A 25,013-nucleotide genomic window follows, 5' to 3' on the forward strand; every position below is an offset into this window, starting at 1 on the left:
TTGCATCATTCACCAACTATTCTTTTTATTTGTTGAAAGCAACGTTCACAAAAGGACACTGTTGATATTATATGTTTTATGATTGTTCAATTAAATCATGCCAATACATGGGGTCTAAATTACTTGGGCTCTTTATCACCCTACTGGTACTGAGTGAGATAAAACAAGTCTGATAGTAAGAGGGTTAATGCCAGTAGGTGGCATCTGCCTTATAGAGCCTGTAATCTTACTCTCCCACATGTGACCAGTAAACTTTCAGTATCTTCATTAGTTTCAACAGCTTCCAGAGGCGTAAGATATACAAATTTTTCTTTTACTTATCTTTATTTTCTCGTTGTTGGGTACTGTACGTCTAGGGGTAGATTCTTGAGGCTGCAATTTTGTGTTTTGTGGGTTCCATTTCACATAACAATTGATGATGTAATACGTGTTTCTATTACTTTTTTTATTTCATCCCATTCTTTTATATCACACAGATTTCATCATCTCCATTTTCATGAAACCGAAAATATATTATTATTGCCAAAATTAAAAACACGTGCATTTCCGCCAGAGGCATGCCCACTACTCCCCACTCATTATTCTGGGTACTAACACATTCCAAAGAGTTTCCAAAACAGAAGAGTTTACAAACCTTCCTGAGAAAAGAAGATCCATCACCAAGTTGTCCTCCCCCGGTATCTGAGAGGCCAACGCGACCGGGATCGACTCTCGGCCGGGTCGGAGATTTTCTCCGCTCAGGGTGTGGATGTTGTGTTTTCCTAATAATCATCATGTCTTCCCAATCGACGCACTAGTTGCCGAAGTGGCGTCAAATCGAAAGACTTGCACCCGGCGAACTGTCTACAGGACGGGAGGCCCTAGTCTAGTCACACGACATTTACATCACCAAGTTATATCATTCTTCTGTAAATGAATCCAAAGATAGATTTCATAATTAGCACTAGAATGTGCTATTAATAATATGGATTTTAAGTCTGCCATGTATTTCGTAATTTCAAATACTTCTATAAGAATAAGAATTTTAGCTATACAAACAGAGCTAGTAAATATGGACTATAACAAAATTAGTTCTTTTTATACATTTTAGCTTGAAATATAGTACATCGTATAAAAATCATATGAAATTCTTTCAGTGAAACAGCCGAGATTACCTTCACCTATGCGAGATTCGAAAATATCCCTGGTATCGGCTGTTTCTATAAAGAAAGGTAGTGGTCGACGATGGTGTCCCATTACAAGCCAAACATATAACTGCCGCACTATACACTGCACATCTCTTTACACTCGATACGAAACACGGATGGCGTTCATAACCGTTTGCAATATAGTTCAAAGTGCCGAGGTTTCTTTGGTAGCGGTGATGCTTCCACCTTGGTGCAGGACGAAGCTCGGAAGTTCCAACAACCGGGAACTGGGACGAGGCGCGCAGTGAAAAACAGCAGCTTACAGGAAGCCGCCGCAGAGCCGGCTCGGGACCAGATTGACACTGACGTCTGCAGCGCGCGGCGCAGCCTGGCGCGTGTTTGTTTTTCGCTTTGAAACGGGCGCCTGCGGAGGAACGCCGTAGACAAATAAAGGGCGGGGGCGGCCGTTAACTCGCGTGCCGGCAGTCCATCGCGCCGCCTCGCCCCTTTGTGTCCCAGTTCCGAGCCCAGCTGCCGGCTCCGTAAAAAGCGACGCCCACGCCGACGTCGACGAGCGCTGCGCCCGAGAGCGGCAACCCAGCTGCAACGCCTCGGTCGCATCGCCGGTTGCAGCACCAGTGAAACGAAAAACAACAGCGAAGGCGACTCGCTCGAATACGGGCGCAACTTACAAAACCCTGCAGCTAATGACACGACGATTTTTCAAGTGTTCCAATATACTGAGCCGACAGAAGTCACGGTATACCTTTTAATATCGTGTCGGAGTTCCTTTTGCCGGTAAAGGGCAGCAGCTCTACATCTACATTTATACTCCCCAAGCCACCCAACGGTGTGAGGCAGAGGGCACTTTACGTGCCACTGTCATTACCTCCCTTTCCTGTTCCAGTCACGTATGGTTCGCGGGAAGAACGACTGCCGGAAAGCCGCCGTGTGCGCTCGAATCTCTAATTTTACATTCGTTATCTCCTCGGGAGATTTAAGTAGGGGTAAGCAATATATTCGATACCTCATCCAGAAACGCACCCTCTCGAAACCTGGCGAGCAAGCTACACCGCGATGCAGAGCGCCTCTCTTGCAGATTGTGCAGAGTGTGTAGATTGCTAAACATCTCCGTAACACTATCAGGCTTACCAGATAACCCTGTGACGAACCGCGCCGCTCTTCATTGGATCTTCTCTATCTCCTCTGTCAACCCGACCTGGTACAGATCCCACACTGGTGAGCAATACTCAAGAATAGGTCGAACGCGTGTTGACGGACTACATTTTCTAAGGACTCTCCCAATGAATCTGAACCTGGCACCCGCCTTACCAACAATTAATTTTATATGATCATTCCACTTCATATCGTTCCGTATGCATACTCCCAGATATTTTACAGAAGTAACTGCTACCAGTGTTTGTACCGCTATCGTATAATCATACAATAAAGGATCCTTCTTTCTATGTATTTGTAACACATTACATTTGCCTATCTTTAGGGCCAGTCGCCATTCCCTGCACCGAGTGCCTATCCGCTGCAGATCTTCCTGCATTTCGCTGCAATTTTCTAATGCCGCAACTTCTCTGTATACTACAGCATCATCCGCGAAGACCCGCATGAAACTTTTTACACTATCTACTAGGTCGTTAGTATATATTGTGAAAAGCAATGGTCCCATAACACTCGCCTGCTGCACGCCAGAGGTTACTTTAAAGCCTGTAGACGTCTCTCCATTGAGAACAACATGCTATGTTCCGTTTGCTAAAAACTCTTCAATCCAGCCACATAGCTTGTCTGATATTCCGTAGGCTCTTACATTATTAGGCGACAGTGTGGAACTCTATCGAACGCCTTCCGGAAATCAATGAAAATGGCATCTACCTGGGAGCCTGTATCTAATATTTTCTGGGTCTCATGAACAAATAAAGCAAGTTGGGTCTCACATGATCGCTGTTTACGGAATCCATGTTGATTCCTACAGAACAGATTCTGGGTTTCCAAAAATGACATGATACGCGAGGCAAAAAACATGTTCTAAAATTCTACAACAGATCGACGACAGAGATATAGGTCTATGGTTTTGCGCATCTGCTCTACGACCCTACTTGAAGACTGGGACTACCTGTGCTCTTTTCCAATCATTTGGAACCTTTCGTTCCTCTAGAGACTTGCGGTACACCGCTGTAAGAAGAGGGGCAAGTTCTTTCACGTACTCTGTGTAGAATCGAATTGGTATCCCGTCAGGTCCAGTGGACTTTCCACTGTTGAGTGATTTCAGTTGCTTTTCTATTTCTTGGACACTTATTTCGATATCAGCCATTTTTTCGTTTGTGCGAGGATTTAAAGAAGGAACTGCAGTGCGGTCTTCCTCTGTGACGTGGCAAGCACTCAACAAGCCGTTGGAAGTCAGCTGTAGGAATATTGAGCCATGCTTCCCTCCGCAGCTGTCCATATTTGCGAAAGTGTTGCCGGTGCAGGATTTTGTGTAAGAACTGACCTCTCGATTATGTCCCACAAACATCTGACGGGCCACGTGTCGGGAGATCTGGGTGGCAAAATTATTAACTCTAGCTGTCCAGAATACTCTTGAAACGAATCGCGTTAAACTGTGGCCCAGTGACATGGCGGATTATCATCCATAAAAATTCCATGAAGTCCATGAAAGGCAGCAAATGGTCTACAAGTAGCCATCCATAGCTATTTCCGGCCAATGATAGGTACAGCTGAATCAAAAGACCCAGTCTATTCCGTTTAAACACAGCCCACACCATTATGAAGCCACTTCGAGCTTGAACAGTGCCTTGTTGACAACTTCGCTCCATGGTTTCGTGGCGTCTGTGCCACACTCGAACTCTATCCTCAGTCCTTTCTTTTACGGGGTGGGGGAGGGGGGGGGGGAGGCATCAGTCTTCTGACTGGTTTGATGTGGCCCACCACGAATTCCTCTTGTGTACCAACCTCTTCACCTCAGAGTAGCACTTGCAACCTTCGTCCTAAATTATTTCCAGGCTGTATTGCAATTTCGGTCTTCCACTACAGTTTTGGCCCTCTACTGTTCCCTCTGGTACCTTGAAAGTATTAGAGGGAAATGATAGTGAAAATATGACATCATGTGCAAAGTTTGTTGGAAGTTGGTAGATGATCTCATTCTCAAATACTGGGCTAATACTAGGGTGTAAGAACGTATAGAAAAGTAAGGCCTCCGAAGTTTTTATCTCTCAAAATAGTCATCCTGGCACCGAATACATTTCTCCCAGCTAGAAACCAATGTGTGTTCTTGATACCATCATTGTACGAATAGATTGTTTGACTTTGTTGACGGATCCACAACCTCACTTCGCCTTGAACCGCTTCATCACTATCAAAGTGAAGTCCTTGAAGGTGTTCGTTATGTTTTGCAAACAGGTAGAAATCGGATGAGGTAAAGGCGAGACAACATGGAGGGTGATCGGTGACACTGAACTCAAGGTGTCGGATTTTTGCAGGCGTAGCAGCGTTCGTGTGTGGTATGGCATTGTCATGTCGAAGGTGAGGGTACGCCATGTATGGAAGAATGCTTCGAATTCGAAATTCGATGACAGCACGCTGCTTTCACGCACCGACAGCCATACTGCGTCAGCGAAGTGGTAAAGTCAAACGAGTAAAATGCGTGACTTGTCATACCAGCACCGACATTTAAAACAGAATAAAAAATTCGGAGCATTACTTTTCAGCAAATCCTAGTAATAGGTGGTATTTCTGTGCCGTCAATTACGCTGTCTCAAGACAATCACATACTTTGTAACTGTAATATATGTGTTATTGTGCTAAGATTTTAACATAAGATTACACCTCTTAATGATTAGATTATGGCAACATTTTATATTTTTGTGTTCGGTCAATAATTATAGGAAATTCTGAACAACAAATTCTGTTGACCATTGGAAGCCAATAGATAGGCTATCAGCAATCTGTTCTGTGGGACCGTTTTAGCTACTTTGCGTACGATGATAACTCGAATGTAAGGCCACAGCAGAACCCCAGATCACCAATGTTGTCCCTCAAGTAACGCTGAAAGTTCTACTGCAATCGTATGACCTGAGACGGAATATCTCTCTTGAGTGCTTTCATTTTCTTGTGTATTACAACAATATTTTTTTGTGATTTTCTACTATTGACTAGTTAATAGCTTCGGGGCCAAGGACCGGTAAAGGGCGAAAAGTTTAAGCTTTATTTTCCGCTCACTTTAGTCTTATCACATTAAATGATTAAGTTAACTTCTCATGTCTGAAGGTTTTATTCAAGGCTCTGGCTTATAAAAGCGTGTCTAAAACTCTTACTTACGTAGCTTTATAATTTCACCGTCAGTTCTTAATTTCTATAAGTAGCTTCATCCTAATCACGGTGATTAACTGAGAGGAGCAAAGTTAATTACGTTTTCATGTACGAGCTGATATTGAGGTCGCGGTCAGACTGGAAGCTGTAAGGCACAATCTTATTTTAGAAAGAGTACACAGCGCCAGGGTCGTCTACTGCACAGCAGTTTGTAAGCTTCCACGCTCACTTTTCTCCTATATGCCTATGATTATATCATTCGAAAAATTAATTGATCCAATATCAATTTTATGATTTTTGTGGTAGCGCTCACATACAGGTGCGCTAAGGAAGGTTAGAAGTGGTGGCAGTTGACTGTCCATCCAGGTGTTTCGACGTAAGTACAGTTTTATCGTTATCAATATGGACCCAAATCATCAATATTAGGGATATGGTGTACATTCTTCGATTCATAAAAACAAAGGACTTAAACAAATCAGTGTCCACAAGCTATAACCATCTGAGAAACTGAAACTTCCTGGCAGATTAAAACTGTGTGCCCGACCGAGACTCGAACTCGGGACCTTTGCCTTTCGCGGGCAAGTGCTCTACCAACTGAGCTACCGAAGCACGACTCACGTCCGGTACTCACAGCTTTACTTCTGCCATCCCCCAGGCTGTGGCTAAGCCATGTCTCCGCAGTATCCTTTCTTTCAGGAGTGCTAGTTCTGCAAGTTTCGCAGAAGAGCTTCTGTAAAGTTTGGAAGGTAGGAGACGGATACTGGCAGAAGTAAAGCTGTGAGTACCGGACGTGAGTCGTGCTTCGGTAGCTCAGTTGGTAGAGCACTTGCCCGCGAAAGGCAAAGGCCCCGAGTTCGAGTCTCGGTCGGGCACACAGTTTTAATCTGCCAGGAAGTTTCATATCAGCGCACACTCCGCTGCAGAGTGAAAATCTCATTCTGGAAACATCCCCCAGGCTGTGGCTAAGCCATGTCTCCGCAGTATCCTTTCTTTCAGGAGTGCTAGTTCTGCAAGTTTCGCAGAAGAGCTTCTGTAAAGTTTGGAAGGTAGGAGACGGATACTGGCAGAAGTAAAGCTGTGAGTACCGGACGTGAGTCGTGCTTCGGTAGCTCAGTTGGTAGAGCACTTGCCCGCGAAAGGCAAAGGTCCCGAGTTCGAGTCTCGGTCGGGCACACAGTTTTAATCTGCCAGGAAGTTTCATATCAGCGCACACTCCGCTGCAGAGTGAAAATCTCATTCTGGATCTGAGAAACTGTCCATCATATTACTGTATATTTAATAGCTTCCTATTAAGACTGTGGTCTGATTATTAATAAAAAAAGTCCTCAGTACCGGGTTAGAACCCAGCCACAGCTTAAACGTAGAATAAAAACCATCAGAACAGTTGGCCGAAGCCATACGGCATAAGAAGTCACCCTCACTCTGCCAACGACTTCGTCACAGACGTTCAGAGCACTCACTTGCCCTAGGAGCAACGAAGTCCTCCAAAAGGCGGAAAAGTCACGTGCTCAACGGCATAAGGATGCAGAATGCAATGGAAACAACTCCACTGAAGGCACATAATGTGTATCCACAGGACATGAAGCCTGCAATTGTAAAACTGCCATGATGATCTCTCCATTGGTGAAAGATTCTCGACTATTCCCCCAATCGCATCTCAAGGAAGGGACTTCCAAGAGAGAGGTGACCACGAGAAAAAGATTGAATAATCAACGAAAGCATAACGTTTTACGTGTCGGGACGTGGAATGTCAGATGTTTGAACGTGGTAGGGAAGCTATAAAATATGAAAACGAAAATGTTATAGATTTACTGGAAGTCAATGCAGTGAAATGGAAAGAAGCCAAGAATTTCTGGTCAGATGAGTACAGGGTAATATTAACAGATGCAAAAAATTGTATAACGGTTGAGTTATGACTGGGAAGGTAGGGAAGGGAGCGAGTTACTGTGAACAGCTCGTTGGTACGGTTGTTCTCAATAGAAGCGACAGCAAACCAACACCGACAACAGTTCAGGTATACACAACGAAATAGCAAACCGAAGATGAACAGGTAGAGAAAATACGTGAGGTTACCGAACGGGCTAGTCAGTATGTAAAGGGAGAGGAAAATCTAATAGTCACCGGGGACTGGAATGCGGTTGTAGGGGCAGGAGTAAAAGAGAGAGTTACTGGAGAATTTGGGGCTGGTGCTAGAAATGAAAGAGGAGAAAGTCTAATTGAATTCTGCTACAAATTTCAGCTAGTAATAGCGAATGCTCTGCTCAAGAATCAAAAGATGAAGAATACTTGGAAAAGGTCAGGAGACACGGGAAGATTTCAGTTAGATTACATCATGGTCAACAGAGAGTCGGAAATCAGATAATGGATTCTAAGGCGTACCCAGGAGCAGACATAGACTCAGACCACATTTTAGCAATGCTGAAGATTAGGCTGATGTTTAACGGACTAGTCAGGAAAATTGTTTGGTTCAAATGGCTCTGAGCACTATGGGACTTAACATCTTAGGTCATCAGTCCCCTAGAACTTAGAACTACTTAAACCTAACTAACCTAAGGACATCACACACATCCATGCCCAACGCAGGATCACGGCCATCGCGGCCGGCCTAGTCAGGAAAAATCAGTGCACAAAGAAGTGGGATTCGGAAGTGTTAAAGAATAAGGAGATACGCTTGAAGTTAGGTGAGGCTATATACGATGCGATAAGGAATAACTCAATAGGCAGTGCAGTTGCAGAGGAATGGACACCTATAAAAAAGGACAATCACAGATGTTTGAAAAAAACTGCCAAGAAACCATGGGTAACAGAAGAAATGTTTGAGTTAATCAATGAAAGAAGGAAGTATAGAAATTTTTATATATTCAGCAATACAGAAATAAAATCACCTGGAAACGAAATAAACAGGAAGTACAGGGAAGCTAAGGCGAAATGGCTGCAATAAAGATATGAAGAAACAGAAAAGTGTCGGAAGGAATGATTCAGCGTACAGAAGAGTCAAAACAACTTTCGGTGAAAGTAAAACTAAGTGTGGTAAATTAATAGTACGTTGTAAAAGCCATTGTTAAATGCCGATGAGTCAATGGATAGCTGGAAAGAGTACACCGAAGGCCTTTATTACGAGAAAGACTTGTCTGATGCTGTGATAAGAGGAGGAAAAATGAGTCGATCTATATGAAATAAGGGATCCAGCATCAGAATCACAATGTAAAAGAGCTTTGGGAGACTGACGATCGAATAAGGTGGAAATGATAGATAACATTCCACAGGAATTTCTAAAATAATTCGGGGAAGTGGCAAGAAACCGATTATTCACATTGGTGTGTAAAATATATGAGTCTAGCGATGTACCATCTGACTTTTGAAAAAACATCATTCTCACAATCTCAAAGATTGCAAGAAGCAACAAGTGCGAGAATTATTGCACAATCAGCTTAACAGTTCATGCATCCAAGTTGATGACGATAATAATGCACAGAAAAATGAGAATTGAGGATGTGTTACATGAACATCAGTATGGGTTCAGGAAAAGTAAAGGCACCAGGTAGGTAATTCTGGCGTTGCGGTTGATGATTGAAACAAGACTTAAGAAGAAGCGAGACATGTTCATAGGATTTTTCGACCTGGAAAAAGCGTTCGACGGTGTAAAATTGTGCAACATGTTGGAAATTCTGAGAAAAATAGGGCTAAGCTACAAGGAAAGACGGATAATACATAACATATACAAGAACCAAGACGAAACAATAAGAGTGAGAGACGAGGAGAGTAGTGGTCGGATTAAAAAGGATGTAAGACAGGGATGTAATTTTTCACCCCCTACTGTTCAAGCTGTACATCGAAGAAGCAATGGCGGAAATAAAAGAAAGGTTCAGGAGTGGAATCAAAATTCAAGGTGAAAGGATACTAATGATATGATTCTCTGATGACATTGCTATTCTGAGTGAAAGTGAAGAAGAACTACACGATCTTCTGCATGGAATAAACAGTCTAATGAGTGCACAATGTGAATTGATAATAAATCGAAGAAAACGAAAGTAGCAGAAATCATACATCAAAAGCAGACTAGCACTGGCAGAAAGGGAATTCCTGACCAAGAGAAACATACTAGTATCAAACATAGACCTTAGTTTGAGGAAGAAATATCTTTGAATATACGTTTGAAGCAAAGATGGCTCTGAGCACCATGGGAGTTAACATCTGAGGTCGTCCTCTAGAGCTTAGAACTACTTAAACCTAACTAACCTAAGGACATCTATGCCCGAGGCAGGATTCGAACCTGCGACCGTTGCGGCCGCGTGGGTTCAGACCGTAGCGCCTAGAACCGCTTGGCCACGCCAGCCGGCTTTGGAGCAAACAATTGTACGGCAGTGTAACGTGGACTGTGGGAAAACACGAACAGACGAGCATCGAAGCACTTTACTATGGTGCTACAGACGAATGTTGAAAATTAGGTGGAATGATAAGGAGTGAGGAGGTTCTGGGCAGAATCAGAGAAGAAAGGAATGTGTGGAAAATACTAACAAGGAGAAGGGATAGGATGATGGGACATCTGTTAAGACATCAGGGAATTACTTCCATGGCCGCGGGGATTGGTCGCGCGGTTTGAGGCGCCATGTCACTGACTGAGCCGCTCCTCCCACCGGAGATTCGAGTAATCCCTCGGGCATCGGTGTGTGTGTTGTTCTTAGCATAAGTTAGTTTAAGTAGTGAGGAAGTCTAGGGACCGATGACCTCTGCAGTTTGCTCCCTTAGGAATTCACACACATTTTTGATTTCCATGGTACTAGGGGAAGCTGTAGAGGGCAAAAACTGCAGAGGAAGACAGAGATTGGAATACATCCATCAAATAATTGAGGACGTAAGTTGCAAGTGCTGCTTTGAGATGAAGAAGTTGGCACAGGAGGGGAATTCGTGGGGGGCCGTGTGAAACCAGTCTGAACACTGATGACAAAGAAAAAGTAGATTCAGCCAGATATATCCGCGACGCATGTGGGGATAACGTTACTGGACGGAGCACCGCAAGAAATAATTTTTTCCGTTTTAATGATAATGGTTTTGAGCATTAATCTACAATGATCCACGTAAATGTACTAGATAACTGGCCAATATGACTGACTGTATTCATTACAACATCGTACGATATTTGCATGCAACGTGGAACGTTCAAAAATCGGGCGTATGGGTACCGCATGCTCTTAGCTAAAATCACTAGATGAGCGCCTAGCCATATGTGCATATCTGCTTGCTCGTTATCAATTGGCTGATGAACAACACCAACCATTCCTATCCTGTATGGTTACTGGTGACGAGAAATGATGTCTTTGTGTTGACGTAAGGAAAAGAAAGGAAGGTGGAGGCCAAACAAAGCAGCAACTCCCCATACAAAGACCTGTGCATCCACAAAAGATAATGTTATGCATCTGGTGGTACAGGGACGGTGTGGTCTACTACGAATTTCTTCCCCGAGGTGTAACCACCACTGCTGCAGTCAGCACCACAGACGTCTTGCAGACACAGTGCAAGATCAATGACTAGGAAGACTGCATGAATTGGTGCTACTCTACGACAACGCCATCTGGTGTCCTGAAAGGCTCACTAAAAGCACTATAAAGGTGATGGATTGGGAATTCATTCCGCACGCACCTTATTCACCTGATATTGTGCCCTCAAATTTTCGCCTTTTCTTCTCTCTATCGAACAAGCTTCAGGGATCTTCCTTTCAGGATGAACATGCCCTGTAAACATGGCTCGAAGTATTTTTGGCATCTAAACACGTGATTTGCGGTATCGAAAAGTTACCCCAGCGTTGAAAGCCTGTTGTAAATAGTGAACTAGAATATATTAATGATGACTAAAGTCTCTGCTTTGCGTATCTGTTGTGTTTATTAAACTCACAGAAAAACTATACGAAATTATGCACCAAACTAAGATTGTAACTGGTGAAAGTCTGTCCCGTCCCCAACTAAAGTGGCACAAAGGACCAGTTAGGGAAAGCTAAGTATTTCTGTACGTTAAATTTGGCCAGTAAATAAAATCAAGTTTTAATGGAACCAGCAAGTAGATAACAGACAACAATTACAGCAAATTGTCACGCTTATGATTGCAATAGAGCTGAAGAATACACCAAGTACATTTCAGAGACCAATGAATGGTTCTTTGGCTGGACTGCAAGGTGCAAAGTTCCAGTGTATCTGAATGACATAAGTTGCTGTGGAAGTTCATAAGAAGAAGATAATGAGAAGCTGCAGGAAATAATGGATGGTATGGATACATAAAGGTGGTAATATTCTTAGGACACAAAACATGAGACAAAAGTGTAGAGCCAAGTGGGCAGAATGTGAAGAAGGGAAGAATTTTCCAGTTCCAAAATCCGTCAGTGAGTTAAAAGGTGATTTTTAGGGTTAGCTGGATGTTACCGTCAGTTTATTTCAAAGGTCAGTAAGATTACAAGACTCCCTCATACGTTCTTAAAGAGTAGAGTGCTATACCAACGTGGAAATCATCGATCATCTGCATTTGAGGAATTAAGAGGAATGTTATTAAATCTTACTACATCGAGCAACTCAGATTTGTAGAAACCATTTGTAGTGATTATCGATGTCAACAGAGGTGTGTTGGGAGCCGTTCCATCACAATGGAACACAAGCACTGATTTCCCAATGGCCTTTGCTTTACAGTCTTTTAGTAAAATGGTTCAAATAGCTCTGAGCACTATGCGGCTTAACTTCTGAAGTCATCAGTCGCCTAGAACTTAGAACTACTTAAACCTAACTAACCTAAGGACAATACACACATCCATGCCCCAGGCAGGATTAGAACCTGGGACCGTAGCGGTTCCAAACTGAAGCGCCTAGAACCGCACGGCCACACCGGCCGGCCTCTTTTAGTGAAGCTGGAAGCAACCATTCTGCAATACAGTTAAGAGTACTTAGGGATCATAAAGGCTGAAAGCAGTTTAGATCATTTATCTATGACAGACATTTTACCACAGTAACAGATCAGCCAGTGACGTGGATATTCAGTGTCAAAGATTGATCATCAAGGTTATTGAAATGAAGACTGAAAGTAGAGAAGTAATCTTATAAAACTGTGAAAACCAAGAAAGCGCAATGAAAATGCTGATGTATTATGTCAAGTGTGGTCTTATGACATAGAGGGTAAAAATAAAAGTATGTGACGTGTAGGACTGGTTAAGCGAAACGAAGCAATGGGATGAAGAAAAAGAGGAAATTAGTGTAGAGGGAAACATGTAAATCATGAAGGAAATTGATGAAATCCGTTGGGTGAATATCAAGGCATGCATAGTACATTAGATAGAATGAAGAATTATAAGCAGTGGAGAGGCAAGAGAAGACGTGTAGAAGAATGTATTAGGAACTTTTACAAGTGTGAAAGGAATAAGGTTACACAGAACAAAACAAAGGTGGGTTTAGTAACTACAGAAACAATGGCGAGAATACTCGATAAGTGCAAATCACAGGGGAACAATAAGTTGTTAAATGCCAGTGGGATACCTAGATTGATCTACAGTCTTTCCAGGAAGATTGGATGCTACGAGATCATATGTAGTGGTGGACTGTGCGGTAAGAGGAACAGTAGCAGACAAGGGTTGCAGGATATTATTAGACACAGGTGAGCATGTGTCGGTCGCCAGTAGTGATCTCATGAAACATAAGCAATGATACCCACCATGGTACATTTGCGTGGAGTAGGGGATAAAGATGTTACACGGTCAATATCGGTGGACAAAGACTTTTGCCTCGATACAGTTCAATTTAAATAATGTGTAGAGGTTGTGGCGTACGTGAGTGAGGGCTACGGCATGATTCTGGGGTTAGATTTCCTGTATCAGCATAATGCCTTAATCAGTCTTCGGCAACATACGGTTAACTCACATCACAAAAACTGGGATGTCTATCTGAAGTACATCGTCTCCACCTACGATTGAAAGCAGCATACGAATACAGCATTATCGCCATATGAAGGGGTATATTGTTGTAAAAAGGCATCATGGCTCGACATATTCAAAGTGAAGAAAGGGAAGGCTGGACACTATGTTAAGGAATTTGCTAGAGTGATTAGGGATTTAGGAATAGAGTACAGATGGAAAATACATGAGTACTGAAGAAACACGAAGAATCAGTGGGCTGTACGGCAAGAATATCACAGTATAAGGTTGGTTATTGGGTGATGCTCGCAATTTCGCATTCGCCGAATGAAAGACAAAGAAAATGGGAGACCATACTACAGTAAATGGTTGGGACTATGTCGCCAGTAAATGTGAAGATTCAGTTGCCGACAATAACGATAATTGTGCATGTAGGGCGGTTGAAACCTTTTCAAGGGAGTCCAAAAGTTATTCCAGGGACAGCAGATGCGAACCAGAAAGGGAGAGTAAGGAAAAAGCTATCGGAATGTAAACAAGGGGTTGTGAATAAAACCATAACGAGGAAGCCATATGGATTGAGGCCAAGGAAACAGAATTTTAGAATCTTTTTTTAGGTTAGGTATTGACATAATGTAATTTATACAAGCAAATGCGGAGCAGCAATTAATTTAAGGGTAACGGAAGTAATAGGTATTCTTGCCTGTAGGTGAGGTACAGAGAAGGCAAGATGATACAGTTCGTAGTGGGACTACTGATCCTAGTTGCAGTGGAAGCTTTACAGAACCAGCAGCTGGAAGGGCAAGTGCTGCTCGCCAAGCAGGAAGACCTAGTTATCACCAGTCACCGCTGAGTGATACAGGTGGTATTCAACACTTGGGAGATGCGTAACGAGGTGAGAAGATTGGAACAAGCATTCGACAAATTCAGTCAGGAAGTGAAAAGGTGCGGGATACTCAAAGGAAGTGCCGGGGTATGTGAGAGGATACATAGAGCGTACGAGAAATTAAGAAACGAGATGACCCAGGTGCTAAGGGTTATTCCCCAAACGAGAAGGAAGAGGGGTTGGATCGACATTGGAGATCGACTTATGAAAACAATATTTGGCACTGCTTTTGAGGAAGGCATTCGAAGGGTAAAGGGCACCGTGGAAGAGATTAAGCGGTGGGCAAAAGAGAACAAAGGCGAGAGTTATTGGCTCACTACACAGATTACAAGTTTAAAGAAGGCGTATTGAATAACACATGAATACTACGACAACTGACCTGAGAAGTAATGCGGTGCGCCAAGCCACAGAAGAGGCAGTTAACCAGAATATCAGGGAACCACAAACCGAAGTAGAAGTCTTCGATAGGGAAACAGTAAAACAAAATGGTTGTCACCAGAGCTGTGTTTAGGAGGTCTAAGGAAAATACAGAAGAAACCACTGCCAGAGCTAAGATTGGATTTAGAAACCGAGCACAGACACTTAACTTTTTATTTCAGGGTAGCCACAGCATCGGTCGGAACTGATGGAACGAAAGTTTACATTTCCATTTCTATTCCAGTAGCAGGGAAACAAGCACAATACTAGTGCTACATAGTTCATGAGTATCTTGTCAAGTGGGGGATATTAAACAAATTTATAAAGGTAAAAATTAGTGACTACTGTTAATTTCAAAAGACAAAAGATGGTTCAAATGGCTCTGAGCATTGTGGGACTTAACATCGGAGGTCATCAGGCTCACAGAACTTAGAACTACTTAAACCTAACTAACCTAAGGACATCACGCATATCCTTGTCCGAGGCAGGATTGGAACCTGCGACCGTAGCGCCTAGAGCCGCTCGGCCACACAGGCCAAATGCAAAAGACAACTGAAGATATGTAGAACTAGAGAAAAAAACCCACAAAAATGCCAGCGAGGGGAAATCACAGTCCGTCCGAATATGCTAGCAAGAGAGGTGCAGCATTCTCGCGCACTAAAATTGTTGATGGGACAAAAGAAGGTAATATAATGCAATAAAGAATTGATCGAGCCAGAATTGTACATTCAGCAGGTCGAGGCGCATTGGTTGTACTCTACCTCTGACAATATGGTAGCAGTGGCCAGTTGTTTAGGACAGGGGATGCTTATGACAGCAACGAGGCTAGTATTAAATGGGAGTGGTTTGTTATTAAGTGGAAAAACGTGCTTGGTAATGAAGTCTACTTTCGTTTGCCTGCCACGTTTTCAGAGATAAAATACCTGAATATTTTGCACCCTCGTTTGTGCTGGCCAGAGGAGACCATGGAAGTGATACATGCATCAGATCCAACCAGCCTAAATCAAACTCTATGCTGGAATTAATGCAGTCGGTAAACACGCTTCTGAACCACCAGGAGGTTCGACTCTCGCTGGAAACCTTACTGCAGCATGTAAAGTCATATCAGGAAAATCAGTACTGGAAAAAGACAAATCTGAGTATTGTCATACCAACCACCGCAGAAGCACTTTTTCTGCCAATCATAGTCCTTCGTTTTTGATTGTAGAAGATGAAGCACAACAGTGAGCTCGGACCCAGCCATCGTTCAGATCCCAGTGGCCTGCATATATCGAGCACAAAACCAGCAAAATGAAGGTGAATGCTCAAGGGGGTAATATTAAGAATAATTGATTCATTTTGACGTGTAAGTTGGGAATATAGGTTAGACGTGATTGTGAAAGAAACCTAGTAATGAAATAAGTTTCATCATGTTTGAGATAAGGAGCTGAAAAAGGGGTCCTGTAGAAATGAGTAAGATTAGGTGATAGGGTTAAGGGAACCGATTGATAGAATAACTCTAGAAGCGAAACAGAGCCAGAAGGTCCTGTTGTCAGAAACTATAGTGTAAAGGAAAATCTAGTTTGGTCGACCCGAGCATCTGGGTCCTGATAAAAAAGAAGGAAAATGTCGTATGTCGAGCACATTTGGTCAAAAAGTACTCCAGAACGGAAGTGAGCCGCAACAGACCCCACTGCAGGTAGGCGAGAGTGTTACACATTGCAAAGCAAAATGCAGCCGATTGGAGGTGTGGAGCGTAGCCAGCTGGGTCCGATATAGCAACAGCCGATGCTGCAATATGCTGGCGGAAGAACACAAGCCTTTCCTCACTGGCCACGACAGAACTGTTTAGAGAATGTGCTGTAAGCACCAAAAGACCATAGCCTGGAACAAGTAAGTATTCAGCCATTCAATTACTACGTAATTCTTATCCCAGTATCACAGGCTCCCCTTGAAGAATGTGACACCGAGAGTGACATCCCAGAATGTAGCACGAGGTCTGCTGTTCGACAGGGCAGCCTGCACTGTGTAATGAGGGAGTCACCCGCTCGCTGGAGGGAGTCCACTGTCATCATGGTCGCAGTCAGAAACATCGTTCACAGTGGCATCCAAGAGAGGCCATGCTCACCCCACTCTTTGCGCTGTCAGCAACGCTGGACACATAGCTTCGCTTGAGAGGCAACTGGGTGCCTACACGAAGCGGTTCCTGATGTACACACATCAAAAATGATTTGCATCACCCCGGTTCCCAGAACTCCTGATGATGGACAATGACTGTGAATATTGTATAACAGACACAGTCCCATTGATTGTTCAGAGATGTCACTAAACCCGTCCAAATATGTAAACAACCATGCATGAGCAACTCCTATTACATGGAGGGGGGCGACAGCCGATCAGTTCTTGTTATTTCATCAGGAAGGAGGTATACGGCTAGTGTTGTCTGTAGTTCAACCAATCTAGACGTTCAATACCGCGGTTAGATCACTTCCTCATTGTTACTTTGTGCCAGGAAGGTCTCTCAGCAAGGGAAGTTTACAATTGTCTCGGAGTGAACCAAAGCGATGTTGTTCCGACATGCAGGAGATACAAGGAGACAGTAACTCTCGATGACATGCCACGCTCAGGCTGCCCAAGGGCTACTACGCAGCGGATGACGGCTACCTATGGGTTATGGCTCGGAGGAACCCTCACAGCAACGCCACCATGTTGAATAAGGCTTTTCCTGCCCTCACAGGACGTCGTCTTACGACTCAAATTGTGTGCAATAGGTTGCGTGATGCGGAACTTCACCCCCGATGTTCCTGGCGAGGTCCATCTTTGCAACCACGACACCATGTATTGCGGAACATATGGACCTAACAACATGCTGAATGGACTACTCGGAATTAGCATCAAGTTATCTTCACCGATGAGTGTCGCATATGCCTTCAACCAGCCAATCCTCAGATGTGTTTGGAGGCAGCCCGGTCAGGCTGACCGCCTTAGACACACTGTCCAACGAGCGCACCAAGGTGGAGGTTCACTGCCATTTTGGTGTGGCATTATGTGGGGCTGACGTACGTCGCTGGTGGTCATGGAAGGCTCCGTAATCGCTGTACGATACGTGAATGCCATCCTCCGACCGATATTGCAACCATACTGGCAGCATGTTGGTGAGGCATTTGTCTTCATGAACGACAATTCGCGCCCCCATCGTGCCCATCCTGTTAAGGACTTCCTTCAGGATAACGACATCGCCCGACTAGAGCGGCCAGCATGAGCTCCCGATATGAACCCTATCGAACATGCCTGGGACAGATAGAAAAGGGCTGTTGATGGACGACGTGACCCACCAACCACTCTGAGGGATCTAAGCGGAATCACCGTTTAGGGCTAGGACAATCAGAACCAACAGTGCCTTGATGAACTTTTGGATAGTATGCCCCGACGAATACAGGCATGCATCAGTGCAAGAGCACTTTCCTCAGAGTATTAGAGATACCGGTGAGCACAGCAATCAAGACCACCACCTCTGAAGGTCTCACTGTATAGTGGTACAAAATGAAAGGTTTGGTTTTCACGAGCAATAAAAAGGGCAGAAATGATGTTTATGTTGATCTCTGTTCCAATTTTCTGTACAGGTTCCGGAACTCTTGGAGCCAAGGTGATGCAAAACTTATTTTGATGTGTGTACTACGGCTGAGTGCTGGAATAAAGAAATTAATTGAACAATCCTACTGATTTCCTGACGTCTCATTTCACTCTCCACGGGTGACAGTCTAAGAGTCATCTAACAATATTATTATTAATTACTTTTATTATTATCATTATTATTACTTATTATGTCCTCTGGAATGCAATGTAAATAGCATTGGAATTTACAACAAATATTCGAGTTTACGACGAAAATTTTAATTTGGCATTTTGAATTTTCCGCCAATAGAGGCAGGGAGGGGAGAACTGGGGATTTCTCTGCGGTGAGGGCAACTTAATAAACCAATTTAACTAATTAAATTGGGTTGAAAGTGTGATGTACACGTCAACAGCGGAAGGTGGAGGAGGTTTGCGGGAGGATCAGCGATCTTCAATAAATTTTTCAACAATGCATATACTGAAATGGAGGATCCCCCACTACTGCCGAGAACCAATACCATAGTCAGCTATATCGATCATTCCATTCTCCATTAGCATGTGGGGAAAAACACATACATTAAATACCCAAATCCTTTCATACCATGAAGGTATCTCTGCACTGTGCTGCCACATACTGGCGATGGGGAATAACTAGTCCATAGCCTGTGAGATGATGGGGATGGAAAAAGTGCATCCCTGGATTAGGGTGCGGGGTAGGGGCTGAGACAGGACCTGGTGCTGGCACGATTTGGATTCCTTTCATCGCACTGCAGATACAAAGCATTATCCATAGTGACAAGGGCACAGTGGAGGATGGCATAGAGAGCACTGTTGAGAATGGCACAATGAGTATGGCAGAGGTCAGCGCAGCCAGGGCTTACATTTGCTGATTGCTAGTGGTAAGCATGAGGCAACGAAAGTTTACATAATAAAAAACATTGTAAATGTTCCTTCCCTCCTACGTCATTCGGTGGTACAGTGCAGCAGCGGAAAAGGAAATGCTTCTGGTAATTTTTTAACATCGAAACAGAGGCTGTTTGTGTGAATCCTGCAACTCCATAGTATAAATGTTACTGACAAGAGTAAACTCTGATTAAGAAAGTGAACTTCAATACAAGGTGTAACTATTTAGTTTAAGGGTTTCCTTTGTTCAATAAAGATGACTACACGCCTACTGCTGGAAGGTTTGACCTGTTACATTACATCAAAACTTTCCTAAATGTTTAAAAAATAGATCATGCAATCTGAAATACTGAAACAAGATATCCCACTTGAATTTTTTTTTTTTAATTTTGGACATTTCAGCATGGACTATGTTCACGTCAATGTTACAGGGATGTGGGGGGGAAATCCTCGGGCAGCGTTCTTGAATATAGTGTTGGGATATAAATTATAGCGATACGGATCTTAAATAAACCTGCACTAACTGCATAATAAATGATATCTTAAATAACGGCCTTACAGTATAAGAGAGCCCACGCTAATCGGGTCATAAATTATGGTGATGACGATAATAAATTGGATGATTCATAAACACAAGATAACTGCGAAAATCTTCTAGTAGGTGAGGTAGAGTGGCAAGTAAGGGTGATGTAATCTTGTCATAGTGTCTAGAGATTCAAAGCTGGACGCCCAAGGAATAGAATCACAGACAATCATTAATACGAAAGATAATGGAACAGAGAGGGAGAAGATGGAGGGAAGTTATAAATCAAGGTATTGATGAAGGAGGAGAAAGGGTATCATAAATCATCCCGGTCCCTCATGACACAAATGCAGATGAAGTGAAAAGGGGTCAGAACTCCTTCCTTCATAGGTCATGCGTGCATTATTTTTGTTTCAAGCTGTTTGTAAACTACCTAAGCAGCCACTACTGAGAATATTTACAGGTACATACTCGATTACGTTTCGTACATCACCATGAAACTGTTGTGTCTGACAGGAGAGCCAACATAGGGTTTCTAAAGGAGGCCGAAATGCACGCGTCTCAGCTCATGCACACTGGCGTGAGGTGTGGAACATGACAAGGGAATTAGAATTGAGAAAAACGGACGTAGCTGGTGGAATACTTAACTTTAATCCATTAATGCAGAACGTCGCTCTTATGGTACATGATTCACAATATCAATAGTACGAATACTGGCGCCTTGCTAGGTCGTAGCAAAGAACGTAGCTGAAGGCTATGCTAACTATCGTCTCGGCAAATGAGAGCGTAATTGGTCAGTGAACCATCACTAGCAAAGTCGGCTGTACAACTGGGGCGAGTGCTAGGAAGTCTCTCTAGACCTGCCGTGTGGCTGATCTCGGTCTGCAATCACTGATAGCGGCGGCACGCGGGTCCGACGTATACTACCAGACCGCGGCCGATTTAAAGGCTACCACCTAGCAAGTGTGGTGTCTGGCGGTGACACCACAGAAACATAGTTATACAATGAATTCTTGTCAGATCACGAATGAGTCTGGCTGCTGTTCAGTTAGTTTTGTTGTTGTTGTTAACAGCTCGTTTCAGAGAACCAGGTGACCTTTTATTTGAACAATATTATACACAATATTGGTATTTACCACATGTAGTCAATACCGTTGAGATATTAAAAGATACTTTTCTAGATGATTGTTAAACCAGTAACTGAAGCCAGAGAACAACGAATTTCAGTTGACTGAAATTCTACACAAGCACCTGTTCACTTTGTAATTGTGACTGAGCATTCCTCTGCCATTCCCATTATAAACATCAGAGAGTAAAAGGTTTTTTACAGTGACATTCTTGTACACATCGTGTTTACACAAATTTTGCGGTATTTAAGATTTTTACAAGGTAGATTAAATACTGGATTGTAGCTGAAATATAAATATCAACGGTTTTGTAGCAATGGTAACGCATCGAGCGTTTTATATGAAAACAGCTATTACAGTGTGACTAAAGAATGGACTTCAGCACACGTTATATGAGTTTTCTTACTACACTGTCGAAGAGATTTCCTCTCATATTTTTTAAATTACTTTTCTGTGTATAACTGTTGTTGAAAAGACTTTAGAAACAAATGAAGAATACTGCACAGCACAGTTTCTTGTTTTAAGCTTTTTCTTGTTTTAGCTTTTGAGTATGATGCTTGTTTTACTATACTGATTTTAGCTAGCTGACTCTGTTGGATCGGCAACTTCTGAGGCCACAAGATAAGTTCTTCTGTAATTCAAAATAATTGTATGCAGTAAAAGTGAAGATATCTGTTGGATGGAATCGTAACAGTGCCTGTTACACCTCTTGGAAAATGTTGCGTTAAGATTCGAATAATTTGCACTGAAAATGGTCACACACTGACGGAAAGCGATCTGTAAAATAAAGGATTTTATGACCGATGCTGCCATTTATTTAGAATATATTGACATACTCAAGTATTACCTACACTTATCATCCGGTTATTACAGGCAGCTTTACGTCATGGTAGAACGAACTATTTCGAAAGCTCTAAACACTTAGGAAATGTGTCGGGTTCATAAATGAATTTCAAGACTGTTGAAGATAATGCAGCATAAATATATCAGCAGTGACTTGTATAAATCATAATTTCCACAAAAGTCCTTCTTCATAAACTGAAAAACTGCAGTATCCAAAACACGTAGTATAAACTCGGAAGAAACGGAAAATAGCAGATCTTACGACTTTCGCTTCATTACAAGTTTCTTCAAATTTAGTATCCGTGCTTTGAGTACTACAAAACGTGTCACAAATCTCCATGGTGTTTCAAAAACTAACAAATTACGATACAGACGAAATCGGGAAAGCTAAATACATAGTAAAACTGGTTGTTAAATCAAACAAAAAGAGCTACCTATGGTAAAGACCCCACCCTATTCTCTTTCTTTCCAGTAACGATGTTTCTCTCCTTAGCCTTCGTCTTAATCATTGTAGTTGTTCTGTTGCACAGACGCCAGTGTAGTGAAATCTACCTACCCGAGTAGAACGTCAGTGAAACTTTAAGAACATGGTACGAGGCTAGCGCTACTACCACTATAAATGAATATTGTAACCAATACTAGCGAAGACAACTGTGGGATTGCAGTGTCTACACATGGTACGTATTCTCAGTGCTTCATATACTATAAATAAATAGACATGCTACATAGAATTCAAACTGATATACGTATGTTTAATGATTCTATTGTATTTGATTTGTTTTAGACTCTTTAGTCACGTCGTTCCACTGATGGATACACCATGCACCACAAGGTACAGTAAATCAATCGTGACAGAAATGGCATAAACTAAAACACACATGAAAAAGGTATAGTGGCAGAAAACATCTACAGTCACATGACATGTGCATAATCGTTGGCTGGATCTGTAATATTCTGTTAAGATAGTTTCTTTCACCATAAGTCAAAAACAAATAACAAAAGTTAAAAAGATATTGGAAATAAAAAAAACAAATTAACTCGATACGTTTCAATATGTATGTATTACAAATTAGAAGATAAAAGGTAAATGTATGAAGCAATCAGCAGTAAACTGAGCATCATAGACTTTCTTTCTTGTTTATACAGTTGGCAAAACAGAGCGAAATTGAAAATTTCCTTTATTTATTAGAAACGAGTAAATAAAAATAAGAATACTGAGGGCTCCTACTGTAAGACAGAAAAGGAGAAACCACTTATATATACAAACAACCATAGGATTTAAAGAATAGTGTTAATCGTATTAATACGAGAGTTGCCTACTAGTAGGTTTGGCTTGTATTAAATATTTATTATTACATTGTAGACAGGTCTCCTCCTATTTCTAAAAAATTCTTTCCATTGTACAATTAATTTAACACACTTAAGAAACAAATGAAGAACACTATACAGCTGTTTTTACTGACAATTTTTTTGCCTTTGGATACATATTCAGTTATTATCCTGTTGATATGTATAGTCGTAAGTAAATGAAGTATCTTTGAACGCTCTAAATTGTAGGATTGATAAATGGTTTACAAGTCTACAGAGGATAAAACATGACATGTTGGAACACGTATCAACATATCTATTAAAATAAATCAATAATGAATTGCATTAAATATAATTTTGATATCAACTTTTTCTTAAACTTGGGAACGAAAAAGCTGCAATGTGCAAAAGATGTAGTATAAACTAGGAAGATGCAGAGTATACGAAGAATTTAAATTACAATTTGTCATGAATGAATGATATGTCACAAAGGAGTCCTTATACCTCACAAAAGACCCATCGATTTAAGAAGAATGATTTAATATGAAAGCGCAAGCGGTAACCCTATTAATGTGAATGTAGTGAACAAACTGAAACGGATTTGTATGTATAACATTGTTTGTTGACTTACTTAGCAGACCTAACCACTTTCTGTTCATTAGAAATTCGTTCAAGCCTAGTATTCGTGATATGAACTCTGTAAAACGCTTCGATAGTCTCTATGGTGTTCCACAAACTAACAAATTACAATATAGACGAAATGAAGAAAGTAACAGTGGCAGTTATGTCTGACAAAATGAGCGACGTGTTATAAATATACGACTTGATTTTTTTTTCTTTCCAGTCACGATGTTTCACTCTTTATCGTTGTCTTCACCACTGAACTTCGGCTGCAGCTGAGCATTCTATTGTATTCCACACAAGTTAAATGTAGAACATTCTGTGCGGCATACAATGAACTGGAATAAAAGTGGTAGGATATCGCTATAACGAAACAAATACATTATAAGCATCTAATATTGAAAAATTACTTTTGTGAAACTTTGAACATAGATGGAAAAAATTAATTGTATCGTAAATAGTAGTGTTCGTCACTGATCTTCAGAAGAAGACCCTCCAGAGATTCAAAAATTTTATGCATGCCTATTTTTGCAAGTGTCAGTTTTGGATGTTAAACACTGAGAAATTTAAGTAGCACTGCTACAAACAATTTTCAGCCACGAAGCAGAACATTCGTTCCTAATTTTTGATCCGAGTACATAGAATTGTAGAAAGGGCGCATTCAGAAGTAGCCACTTAGTAATCCATCTTAGCAGTGCTGGTGTGTTGCGTCGCATTTGTGGATGAGCAAACCTTGCTCAGCCTGTCGCAGGATAAACGCCTAAGCGTTCTTCCTGCTTTTCCTAACAGGACTGAGTAGTCTGAACGCAAGGGACACATTTCGATTCTTATCGCCATTGAACATATTCTAGTGTAGAACAATATATGAGACACCAAAGCCCATACGGCCGTTAACTGGGTGAAACACTCCACTTGAAACGGCAGCACGTATGAGAAACAGATAATATAAAAGTTGTATTGTTTTCAATATACATTTAATATACATTACCATAGTGCATCCAGATTTGTCGAAAAAGTCATTTTTTAACCCTTTATTATTTTGTATTTAGTTCCGACATTAGACAATAGTAAAACGAACAGCATCATTAATACCAAGTTCAGTCATGTATGACGATATGGTGTTCAAATACGCTTTTGGCGGATGTAAGCTGGAAATTCTCTGTATAAAAGTGCATTCAGCATTTTTTTTTTTACCTGCAGCTTTCTCGTTGTTGTACGTATTTAAAATAATGTTACAGGAACAATTTCAGTTATAATATGATCAAGTCTGGAAAGGTTGGAACTGAAAAAAGAAAAGTACGCAAATATAGGAAGAAAATACAATTACAACACAAGATGTTTCATATTTCATTACATTATATTGGCAAAAGTTATTAAACAACCCAACATGACAATTGGCATTGAAGTGGACTCATATCAGGCACCCATACAATGAAATAGAGGTGTTACTATCTCATTTCTGAAG

At 41.8% G+C, this 25,013-nt stretch overlaps 3 non-coding genes across 3 annotated transcripts; 2 read left to right on the forward strand and 1 right to left on the reverse strand.

Moving 5' to 3' along the window:
- Window positions 1-5,979: 5,979 nt before the first annotated feature.
- Window positions 5,980-6,054, reverse strand: Trnas-cga (transfer RNA serine (anticodon CGA)). Its single transcript has one exon. It is a non-coding gene; the product is annotated as a tRNA-Ser (tRNA).
- Window positions 6,055-6,242: 188 nt separating this feature from the next.
- Window positions 6,243-6,317, forward strand: Trnas-cga (transfer RNA serine (anticodon CGA)). The gene has a single exon. It is a non-coding gene; the product is annotated as a tRNA-Ser (tRNA).
- Window positions 6,318-6,542: 225 nt separating this feature from the next.
- Trnas-cga (transfer RNA serine (anticodon CGA)) lies at window positions 6,543-6,617 on the forward strand. Its single transcript has one exon. It is a non-coding gene; the product is annotated as a tRNA-Ser (tRNA).
- Window positions 6,618-25,013: the final 18,396 nt, after the last annotated feature.

The sequence above is a fragment of the Schistocerca gregaria genome, chromosome 4, assembly GCF_023897955.1.
Source record: "Schistocerca gregaria isolate iqSchGreg1 chromosome 4, iqSchGreg1.2, whole genome shotgun sequence".
NCBI lineage: Eukaryota > Metazoa > Arthropoda > Insecta > Orthoptera > Acrididae > Schistocerca > Schistocerca gregaria.